At 37.7% G+C, this 12,291-nt stretch overlaps 1 pseudogene; it reads left to right on the top strand.

The window, feature by feature from the left end:
• LOC140507352 (large ribosomal subunit protein eL42-like) overlaps positions 1-9,337 on the top strand; it is a 112,312-nt pseudogene extending 102,975 nt beyond the window's left edge.
• The last annotated feature ends 2,954 nt before the right edge of the window (positions 9,338-12,291 follow it).

Genomic DNA, 12,291 nt, shown 5'->3' on the forward strand with positions numbered 1-12,291 from the left:
AAAGAAGGCACAGAGTGAGCTGAATATGAAGGGAGGATAATTAAAAAATAAAATTAAGTATTGAGAGTAATGTACTGGGAGAAAAAGAAAGGAAAAGGTATAATGTAGTAAATCATCTCACATAAAAGTGGCAAGAAAGAGCTTTTACAATGGAAGGAAAGAGGAGGGAGGTGAGAAGGAATAAGTGAGCTTTACTCTCATTGAATTTGACTTAAGGGAATACTACACAATCGATTGGTTATGGAAGTTTATTTTACCCTGCAGGAAGGCAGGGGGAAGAGGATAGGAGAGAGAGGATAATATAAGGGCGTGCATATTGGGAGAAGGGGCAACCAGAAGCAAACACAACTTTTGGGGTACAGGTTAAGGGAATAAATGGAGGACAGGGCAGGACTGAGGGAAATGTGGTTAGTCTTTTGCAATATGACTGTGCTTCACATTACTACACATGTATGACCTATATCAAATTTCTTGCTATCTAAATGAGGGTGGGGAGGGAGAGGCGATGGGAGAGTATGTGGAACTCAAAGTTTTAAAAATGAATGTCAAAAATTGTTTTTTGCATGCAACTGGGAAACAAATCTATATTGCCCTACAGGAAAATAAAGGGCAAGGGAAATGGGAGAGAAAGGAAGGATGATAGAAAGGAGGGCAGAGTGGGGAAAGGAGTGGTTGGGATGCACATCTTCCTGGGGTGGAGAGAAAGATTGGGAGAAAATTTGGAATTCAAAATCTTGTGGAAGTGAATGTTGAAAACTAAAAACAAATAACTTCTATTTAATAAAATAAAATAAATCTCAGAGAAAGAGGTGGAATGTGGAAAGAATGAGGAAAAGGGAGGTGTGACACACAATATAGCTGAAAATGGAGTGAGGACATTTATTCCATTTTCTCCCTTGACCTGTCCCCCCACAATAGTGTTTACTTGTGATTACTCCTCCCAATCTGCAGACCCTTCTATTATACTCCCTCTCCTGCCTACCTCCCCCTGGCTTCCTGCAGGGTAAGATACATTTCCATAATCAATTGGACGTGTGTTATTCCCTCCTTAAGCCAAATCCAATGAGAGTAAGGCTCATTTGCTCCCTCTCACCTCTCCCCCTCTTCCTCTCCATTGTAAAAGTTCTCCCAGGGAGAGATGAACAAAATGCCTTAGTTCCTCCCAAGCATGGTCTCTGGCAGTCAGGTTAAGAGCATTGACAATAGCATGTCACTGCTATTTAGCTTATTGTTTTTCTTTTGAAAGAAGATTCAGGGATACTTAGATACATGTAAATCTCTTTCAATGGGTCAATTATTTAATCAAAAAACATTTCATAGGACCTGAATTCGCCCCATCCCCTAACAAATACCTGCTAAGAAGGTGAGCAGAACCAAGATAACATTGCACACAGTTACAGCCACATTGTGTGATGACTGACTTTGATAGACTTAGCTGTTTTCAGCAATGCAAGGTCCTAAGACAATTCCAAAACTCTCATGTTGGAAAATGCTATCCACATGAAGAGAAAAAACTGCAGAGTTTGAAAGTAGATTGAAGCATACTATTTGCTTGCTCTCCCTCTCTCTGTCTCTGTCACTATCTCTGTCACTATCACTATCTCCCAGAGACAGAGGTCTCTGTTTGATTTGGGTTCTTCTTTCTCGTGGTTCATTTCATCAGTTTTAATTCTTTTTTACTACATGACTAATATGAAAACATTTAATATGAATGTATATGTAGAGCCTATATCAGATTGCATATCATATTATGGAGGGGGCAGAAGAGGGAGGTGGAGAAAATTTAAAACTCAAAAGCTTATGGAACTGAATGCTGAAAACTAAAAATAAATAAATTAATTATTTTTAATATCCACTGCAACTTTTTCCTAGCTTTTTGCTTGTACATTCCCAAAGAAGCAGAACCAAAAATTCCTGAAGTGACCTATTCCATTTTTGGATAACTCTACTGTATCTAGTTCTTCAATAACATAATATTACCTTTATTGCTCTCTCCATCACCAAACAGAGTATTTGGAGTAACTAGGGGGTTGATTCATTCCCCCTTGATAGGGATAGCTGGTGGGCACTGGGCCTGGAGTCAGGAAGATCTGACTTTAAATCTGACCTCAGATACCTGCTAGACACTTACTACCCTTGGAAAGTCATATAACATTTGTCTGCCTCAGTTGCTCATTTATAAAACAAGAATGAGAAAACACTTATATTTCAGGGTTGTGTGAAGATCAAATAAGACATTTGTAAGGTGCTTAGAGTAGTGGCTGATGCAAAACAGTCTTTTAATAAATAGCTCTTCCCCTTTTTCCTTGATATTCATAGATCTCAAAACTCATGGTACTAGGGAGATTAAAGCTCTGTCCCTGTTCCTCCATATTGTTTCCAGGTAAACCCTGAGTTCTAGTTCCTGTATTCTCTAGTAATTCAGTGTCAACCAAGAACTCCAAGAATCTGACATTTTTCAGTGTCTAAAAAACTTGTTCCTGGAGTTCCTTTGTGCAGGAACTCCTCTACAAATCAATCATTGCTTTTACATTGCTGCTGAATTTCATTCCTAAAGATTTCAACTTGACCCTGAAAATATCAGTCCAATACTGACTAACTCTAGCCACTGCTGTAATCAGGGCCATGTTCTGCAAAGGCTTTCACTCCAGACAACTGAGTCTAAATCTCTGTGTGCAGCCCCTATCTTATCTATCTCAACTCTGGTTCTCTCCCTTCCTATATTGCTTTTCTTTTTAAGGACATGAACTCAGAAGTATGACTAGCTAAGACTCAGTCAATCATAGCAAATGTGGTTTTAATAGATATGTTTATACATTGTATATAACCATAACTCAAGGGCTTCATTAGTGAGAGGTATAGAATGTAAATGAATAACTGGGAAAAAAACACGTGTTGATCACTAACTATGGGAAAGGTACTGTGCTAATACTGAGAATGTAAACAGAAAAGGACAGTTCTTGATCTTTTGGAGCTCACATTCTAATGAGATAAAAAATGCTTATAGACTATGTTGATGAAAAGGCCTCATGTTCCTTAAGGTAATGGGGCAAAGCAAATGATGTCATCTATAGTGATAAAACCATGTAGTCAATAAACACTTATTAAGTACCTACTGTGTGCCAGGCACTTTGCTAAACACTGAAGTAGAATGCAAAGCAAAAGACAACCTCTGCCCTCAAGGAACTGACAGTCTAAATGGGGAAACAACAAGAATGCCAATTGAAAGTGGGGAATTGGGAGAGGATGATGAAGCTAGGTGAAAAATCATGATATGGCCACCCTGACTTCCTTTCTTAAGAGAAGACTCAGGGTCAGGACATACTGAGGAGGTATGAATTTCAGAGTTGATTGTTATCATGCAGGATGATAAGTTCCTGGGGGTCATGAAGTCCAGAACTGCCAGGTAGCAAATCATGGAAATATCTGTTTCTTATTCGGAACCATTTTACATTATCAAGGAGTTTGTTGGAAAGAACTTTCTTTCCTAGGTATTCAGTAGCTCTGGCTGCAGAAGAGGCAGAGACTATAGCACCTTCAGAGACAGTGTAAGGAGGAGCCTGAAGAGATACAGAAAAAGAACATGGGGTTTGGGAGGACTTCCATCTTGTACTGTAAATATCTCCTGCTTGAACTGCAAATTACAAATGGAGAGGTGCCTCTCACTTAATGATGAATACATTCACACCTGGTCATACCATACACACAATAATAATAACAGCTAAGATTTATAAAGTCTTTACTATATTCCAAGCACTGTGCTAAGTGCTTTATAATGATTACTTTGCTTTATCTTTATAACTCTAAGAGATAGTTCCTATTATTTTTGCCATTTTACAGATGAGAAAACTGAAACAAACAGAGGTTAAGTGATTTGTACAGGGTCACACGGTTAATAAGTGTCTGAGGCTGGATTTGAACTCGTCTTCTTGACTCCAGGACTGGAGCTCTATCCACTGTGTAACCTAATTGTTGCAATCCTATTGATTCTGAACCCCTATAGGTTGTCATGCAAACACTATTCCCCGTTCCTTACTACTTATTACTTATTCCTATTTCCCTCAACTCACTCACCTCACAATCCCAATCAAATACTATCTATCGTTTCCACTTACCCCCTGAAATGCTTGCTCCATAGGCAAAAAACTTGCTTTTATATTAAATCTTCTCTTTTTCCTCCTTGTCCATCTTGTGGCAATAAATAACACCTAGTTATCTCCTGATGACTCCGTGTCCTTGGCCAGCTTTTCCAGAATTGGCTTTGCTTTTCCTCATTCGCCTTGGCTCACATGCCAATGTAAGGGAATTAGAATACCCCTTGCTACTCGTGGTTATTTCTAGTTTCTACTGTTAACATCTTCATTCAGCACACTCTTCTCCTTTAAGGTCTTTATTGGCTACATCTTACACCCAATCCTGATAGCTGTTGTCTATAGATCTCCAGCATACTCCCCTTCCTTCTCCAAGAGTTCAGTCCCTGACTCAGTCTTTCTCTCCTCTCCAACTCCTGCCTTTAAACTAGGGAATTTGAACATACATTTTGATACACCCTCAAGTACCCTACCACCCTCCAAGTTTTTCAACCTACTTATTTCACATGACCTCTGCCTTACCTAAACCACATATAAAGATGGTGATACACTTGACCTTTCCATCACCCACAAATGCACCACATCTACATTCAAGAACTCTGAAAATCCTTTATCTGATCACAACCTATTGGCTTTGCATCTCTCTCTCTCTGTCTCTGTCTGTCTGTCTGTTTCTCTCTCACTCTCTCCATCTACTGCCTTTGTTCCTATTCACATGTTGCTGAACAAAGGTAGAGAGACTCACACAACTATTCTGACTAGGTCCACTATAAATTTATGTTATACAACCTCAACTGAGCCCTCACTGCTGTTAAGCAATCCTTCTGCAACTCCCTTTTCACCTCACTATCTGACTCTCCTCAGCAGCACTTATAAACCTTTATATCCTATCTCAAACCTCAGGCTTCCCCTGCCCACACCTTCTCAGCTGAGAACTTTGTTTCACATTTTGCAGGAGAAAAAGTTAAAGCCATTTGCCAAGACTCCATCTTTTTCTCCCTTCCTCCTCTCATTTCACTCAGAAACCTTCTGTCATTATCTTCCCCCTTGACCCCTGTCTCACATAATGGAGTGGCCCTACTTCTTGAAAACTACTCTATCCGCCTAGATGAGCCCATTCTATGACATCTCTTGAAGATTGACGCCTATCATCCCCACTCTTGTTTTTAATCTTCATTCACTCCTTGTCTGCAAACGTACTCATTTCTCCACCATCCACAAAAATCCCTGACTTGATCCTTCTATCCTTGATAACTATGGTCCTATATCATTTAGAAAAGAGTGACTGTCTTTTCCCTTTCTTTGGATCCCCATCACTTAGCACAATGCCTGGGACAAGGTAGATAAGTGCCTGTTGAATCACTGACTAGCAATTGTCAACTTGATTCTCCACAGTCCTTGATTTATTACCTGGACACAGAGATATTTCACTAACACTATGATCATTGGCAAATCACTTAAACTTCTATAAGCCTGAACTTCCTCATCAGCAAAATGGAGATAATAATATCATACTGCTTTACTTCATAAAATTGTTGTCACGATCTAATGTGCTACAGTATATGCAATTTATTTTTGCAATCCTTGAAGTCCTATGTGAATGTCAACAATATTAAAAATACAAAGTTACATTATGGTCTTGTAGTGAATCATCTAAGTATTAACAAAATATATAATTACATTTTTGCCTCATAAAATTTAATTCACGATTTTTCCACTATTGATTTAATTTGCTTTTATATTTATCATAAAGCTAATGTTGTTTATATTGTCTTTAATCACAGCACTTTTACCTTGTAATTATTCTGTAAATAGTGCCACATACTTTGTATGCATGTTAATGAGGGTAGGAAGAGGAAAGCGGATATGTCTAGTTATGAACTTAGGAAAATTTTATGAGTGATTATTTACAACGTATCTAGAGTATATAATCTCACCAAGAGAAGTTCCGGCAAAGGTATACATAACCTTCTCCTGTGCTTGTCTGTTAATTAATTGAAGGTAGGCAGAGCTATGTTCAATTGTACTCTTTTTGCCATTGATTGTTTTAAAAGAATACTTCTATGTTTTCTTTTTAAATTTTTTTTGTATTTTGTTTTTCCCAGTTATATGTAAAAAAGTTTTCAACATCCGTTTTTAAAACTTTTACTTCCAAATTCTCTCTATTCCACCCTCTTCACCCTCTCAATGAGAAGCCAAGTAATTTCGTATAGATTATACATGTATAATAACGCAAAACATATTTCCATATTAATCCATATTGTGAAAAAAAAATGTGGACCAAAAAAACCCCTCAAGAAAAATAAAGTAAAAAAAAAAAAAAGCATGTCTTAATCTGTATTCCGATATCATCAGTTTTTTCACAGGAGATGGATACCATTCTTCTTCATGAGTCTTTCAGAGTTGTCTTGGATCACTGTATTGCTGAGAATAGCTAAGTCATTCACAGCTGATCCTTTTATAATATTGTTGTTACTTTGTACACAACACATTTCACCTTGCATTGGTTCATGTAAGTCTTTCCAGGCTTCTCTGAGATCATTTTGCACAGTAGTATTCCATCACAATCACATGGCATAATTTGTTCAACCATTCCCCAATTGATGGGCATGTCCTCAATTTCCAATTCTTTGTCAACAGAAAAGATCTGTTGTAAATATTTGTGTACAAATAAGTCCTTTCCTTTTTTTTCATTTTAGATACATACCTGGTAGTGGTATTGCTAGGTCAAAGTATATGCCAGGTTGTACAGTCATTTGGACATAGTTTCGAATTGAAGCCAGAAAGGTTGAATAAATTCACAACTCTACCAACAGTGCATTAATACCTCATTTTTATCCATATCCCCTCCAATATTGCTCATTTTTTTTCTTTTCTGTCCTACTGGCCAATATGTCAGGTATGATAGTACTTCAATTATTTTAATCTGCATTTCTCCAATTAATAGGGAGTTAGAGCATTTTTTTTCCATATAGCTAAGGATAGCTTCAATTATTTCGTGTGAAAACTGTTCATACCTTTTGATCATTTGTCAGTTGAGGAATGGCTGCAAATTTGACTCAGCTCTCATCTGAGATATGAGGTATTTATCAGAATTATGTTGATTGTGGTTCCATGGTACTTGACTTGTTTCTTTCTGGCTGCTTGCAATAATTTTTCCTTGATCTGGGAGCTCTGAAATTTGGCTATGATATTGCTGGCAGTTTTCATTTTGGGATTTCTTTCAAGAGGTGATCTGTGGATTCTTTCAATTTGTATTTTCGTCTCTGATTCTAGAATATCAAGGCAGTTTTCTTTGACAATTGCTTGACAGGTGATGTCTAGGTTCTTTTTTTTCCTGGCGTTCAAGTAAGGCAATAAATTTTAAATTCTACCTTCTGTATCTATTTCCTGGATCAGTAGTTTTTCCAATGATATTTCACGCTGTCTTCTATGTTTTTTTCATTCTTCTTGGTTTTGTTTTATTATTTCTTAATTTCTCATGGAATCATTAACTTCCGTTTGTTCCTCTCTAATTTTCAGGGAATTTTTCTTCAGGGTGTTTTTGGACCTCCTTTTCCATTTGACTAATTCTGCTTTTTAAGGTATTCTTCTCCTCATTGACTTTTGGGACCTCTTTTGCCATTTGGTCTAGGCTATTTTGAAAGTGTCATTTTCTTCACCATTTTTCGGGTCTCCTTTAGCAAGTTGTTGACTCATTTTCATGATTTTTTTTTTGCATTACTCTCATTTCTTTTCCCCATTTTTCCTGTATTTCTCTTCCTTCATTTTCGAAATCCTTTTTGAGCTCTTCTATGTCCTGTGACAAATTCATATTTTTCCTGAATATTTTGGGTGTAGGAGCTTTGAGTTTGTTGTCTTCTTCTGAGTGTGTGTGTTTTGATTTTTTTTGTCACCAAAGTAAGATTCTATTGTCTGAATTTTTTCTGAGTTTTTCTCCATTGTTTGCCCATTTTCCCAGCCTGTTACTTGATTTCTTGACTCTTTGTTAAGGTAGGGCTATGCTTCCAGTGTGGAGGGCTTCAATTATTTTGTGCAACTGTTTTCAGAGATACTTCTAGGGATCTGTAAGTTTTCAATTCTTCCAAGGTGTTATGATGTGAGAAGAGATGTTTACTCCTTTCCTGGCCTGTGGTTTGGTCTGTGAGTGACCACAAGCACTCTTTTCTGCCCTAGAATTGTTAGGAGGTTCTCTCTCCACTGCTGACACAAGCTCTGTTATACCAGTTCTCCTCGTTGCCCCAGGACTGCAACCTGGGACTGTGACACAGATCCAAGTATGGGCAAAAGCAACAGAGTCCTGCTTCAGAGCCAGCAAAGAGACCCTTATAATTTCCTTCTTACCAGTTGTTTAACAACTTCACCATCTGTGGGCTGAGAGTTCTAGACACAGCCACCTCCACTACTGCTGCAGATGCTGCTGGTTCAGTCATTCCTAAAACCTGCTCCTTTTTTGCTGGGGCTGGGCTTGTGCTTGGGCTGTAGCTAGACTGTGATCCTCTCTCATCAAGGTCTGGCAGATCTTTCTTATTGATCTTCTAAGTTGTCTTTGGTGTTTGTGGGTTGCTACATTTGAAAACCAATGCAACTGCCAGTAATTCAGTCCCCTGAGTCCCGTTCTGGACTCGCTACGGGCCAGTCTGGGCTGAGATGACCAGCCCTGAAGTGTGCTTCTTTCAGCCTGGTGCAAGAGACATTTCCTGTTAATTTTCCGGGTTTTCTTGGGATGGAAATTTATTTCACTCTTTGGGTACTGCTGCTGTAGAATTTGTTTAGATCAGTTTTTGGCTGTCATCCTTCAAAGCCGGTCATCTTCTTCAGCATCGTGGTCTTCAGCAGAGCGCTTGCCCAGAAGCACTCTGTCAAAGGATTCTGGAGGCCTGGGCATCAGAGAAATCCAGTTGAAAGTGTAGTTCAGCCCTTCAGTGAACATCCCTAAAACTCACAGAACTTTCTGCAAAAAGTGAGGCAAGCACCAGCCTCAGAAATTAATGCAGTACAAGAAAGGCAAGAATTCCCCATATGTGCAAGGGTAAAGGCTATACAATCAGAAGCAGAGTGGCTAAACAAAACCGATTTTCTGGAAAAAGACAAAGACCACAAAATATATTGCACTGAGGATTGAATGTGTGGAATCTATCTGCAGCTCTAAGAGGATATTTGCCATTAAAAGTTGTAAGCATTTTGAACTGGGAGGAGATAAGAAGAGAAAGCACCAAGTGATCCAGTTGTTTTTGTCTTACTAGGAAAAAAATATTCCATTTCATTTCTTGGTTTTGTGTTTTCTGTCTTGGAAATCAAGAGGCTCAATTAAAACCAAGTCTCATACTATATGAAACTTTTCCCATGTAGGAAAAGTTCTTGAGGATGTGACTGAGTGTTGTAACTTTAATCATCTGCTTCATGAGATAGATGTACCATGGAGAGAAAGCCCAGGTGGACATTTCTGGGGGGCTGGGCACCTTGATTATTAGTACTATGGCAAAAATAGTTACTGATAGTCTGGATTCCCAGGCAAATTGGGAGAGGGGAAATCAGGGATACAAAGTATAAAAGGTAGGGATAGATAGCGCCTGTTTTGTAGGCTTGAGCAAATAAGAAGTAACTAATTCACCACCGTCATGGATTGCTCTATTTTCTAAATATTAATGAAGTGCTTTCCCATATCTATTTGGGTTGTTAGGGTTCTTTTATAACTAATTAATTAATAATTATTGAATTGTCTGGTCATTAAAGGGATGTCCTATTAATTTAAAACTCATTCGTAAATTTTAGTTTTGCAAATTTTGTGATTTTGTAAATAGAAAACTTGTTTTCCAAGTGTTATGTGACTTCTCATATCTAAGGAGATTACCTGTTAATTGAAAATTATTATTAATTGTGTTTAGGGCTGGGTGGGAATGACAGCTGGTCAAGACTTGGAATAGTAAAAATGGAGGTCATTGTTCCTTTACTTTACATTGTTTGTTCTATTACATAAACCCATATTAGGTTTTAAGCCCTCTCAAGGACAGAATGTTTGTCTCTGTCAATCTTTATGCCATCACTGCTCCTTTCACATTTAATAAATGTTGAATCTTCCTTTTTAAAAAAAGTAATTATTTAGACTCATTTACCAGGTCTTTGGAGAGGTTTGGGGGGTGTTATGGTGAGTTAATGCCTTCATTCTTCCATCTTGACTCTACGCCCATCTATCCTAATTCTAATGAGAGTTCAATCACCTCCCCCTTCTTGCTACCTTTTTGTGAGATAATTTACCCCATTTTATCTCTCTCCCTTTCTCTGTGAATTCACATTTCTCACACGTTAATTTTATTTTTTTTAAATTCAATGCACAGTTCTGCCTTCTCTCTCTCTCTCTCTCTCTCTCTCTCTCTCTCTCTCTCTCTCTCTCTCTCTCTCTATATATATATATATATATATATATATATATATGTATGTATGTATGTATGTATGTATGTATGTATGTATGCATGCATGTATGTATATTCCTTCTAACTGACCTAATACTCATGAAGTTCTTAGGAGTTACAAGTATCATCTTCTCATGTAAAAATGTAAAGAGTTTAACCTTATTAAGTCCCCTATGATTTCTCTTTCCTGTTTACCTTTTCATGCTTCTATTGAGTCTTGTATTGGAAAGTCAAATTTTCTATTCAGCTCTGGTCTTTTCATCAAGAATGCTTAAAATTCCTCTATTTCATTGAATTCCCATTTTTCCCCAGAAAGATTATACTCAGTTGTGTGGGACTGGTGATTCTTGTATTTAATTGTAGTTCCTTTGCCCTCCAAAATATCATATTCCAAACCCTCTGATTCTTTCATGTAGAAGTTGCTAAATCTTGTGTTATGGCTCCACAATACTTGAATTGTTTCTTTCTGACTGATTGTAATATTTTCTCTTTGACCTGTGAACTCTGGAAATTGGTTACCATATTCCTAGGGGTTTTCCTTTGGGGGTGTTTTTCAGCAGGTTATTGGTGAATTCTTTCCAATTCTATTTTTCATTCTAGAAGATGAAGTTTTGGCTCTCTTTTGATCATTGCTTTCAAATAGACCAATTATTTTTAAATTAACTCTCCTGGATCTATTTTTTTAGGTCAGTTATTTTTTCAATGAGATATTTCACATTGTCATCTATTTTCATTATTTTGATTTTGTTTTATAATTTCTTGACTTCTCATAAAGTCATTAGCCTCCATCTACTCCATTCTAATTTTTAATGAACTATTTTCTTCTGTGAGCTTTTGGACCTCCTTTCCCATTTGGCCAATTCTGCTTTTTAAGGTATTCTTCTCCTCATTGACTACGCTGCAGCTACAAGCTCTGATGTTGCAGAGCTCCTCTTCCCCTGGGACTGTGACCCAGATCTAAGTATGGGCAAAGCTACAAAATCATTTCTCTAGTTCCAGCAAAGAGACCTCCATAATCTTCTTCTGATCAGTTGTTCCACCTCCTTACCGTCTGTGGATTCTCAGAACTATGGTAATAGCTACTACTTCTGCCTATTCAGTGGCTCCCAGGGCCTGCTCATGGTTTGCTGGGGTCAGGTCTGTGTTGGTGTGGCTTGCTCTGGACTGTGTTCCACTATCACCCAAGTGTGACAGACCTTTCATGCTGACTTTCTAAGTTCTCTTTGGCTAGAAAATTATTTTACCCTTTCTTTTGTTGGTTCTACCACTCCAAGTGTTGGGTTTTTTTACATTATTTAAAGGTATTCAGAGGGGTTTGGGGGAGAGCTGAGGTGAATCTTTGGCTTTTCTCTGATATCCTGACTCTGAAGTCACTTCTTAGTTTATTTGGAAAAAAAAAAAGCCTTTTCTGGCTAAATCCATTAGAATTAGCCTTAGGTTGGACCAAGGATTTTCAAAAAATATACGTGGGACATTATTTGTTTCTATGTCCTATAGTACTATTTAAGGGAATGTTTAATTTGAGGGACATTCACTCAATCAAGCAACAAGTTTATTTAGACTCCCTTATTATGTAGTAATAACTGCTTTATATGCTTAAAATACAAGCATATCAATGAAATAATCCTAATCTTAGACTGTAAGGCGAGAAAACTTGCAGAAGTTTTGCATTAAATATTTGATAGATGTTCAATGAACTTAACTTTGAGAAAGGCATGTAATATGAAGCATCTCCAGTCGTCCTGATCTATATCTTGCCACTAGATCCAGATGGCTCTGGAGGGAAA

The sequence above is a fragment of the Notamacropus eugenii genome, chromosome 1 (assembly GCF_028372415.1).
Source record: "Notamacropus eugenii isolate mMacEug1 chromosome 1, mMacEug1.pri_v2, whole genome shotgun sequence".
NCBI classification, from domain to species: Eukaryota; Metazoa; Chordata; class Mammalia; order Diprotodontia; family Macropodidae; genus Notamacropus; species Notamacropus eugenii.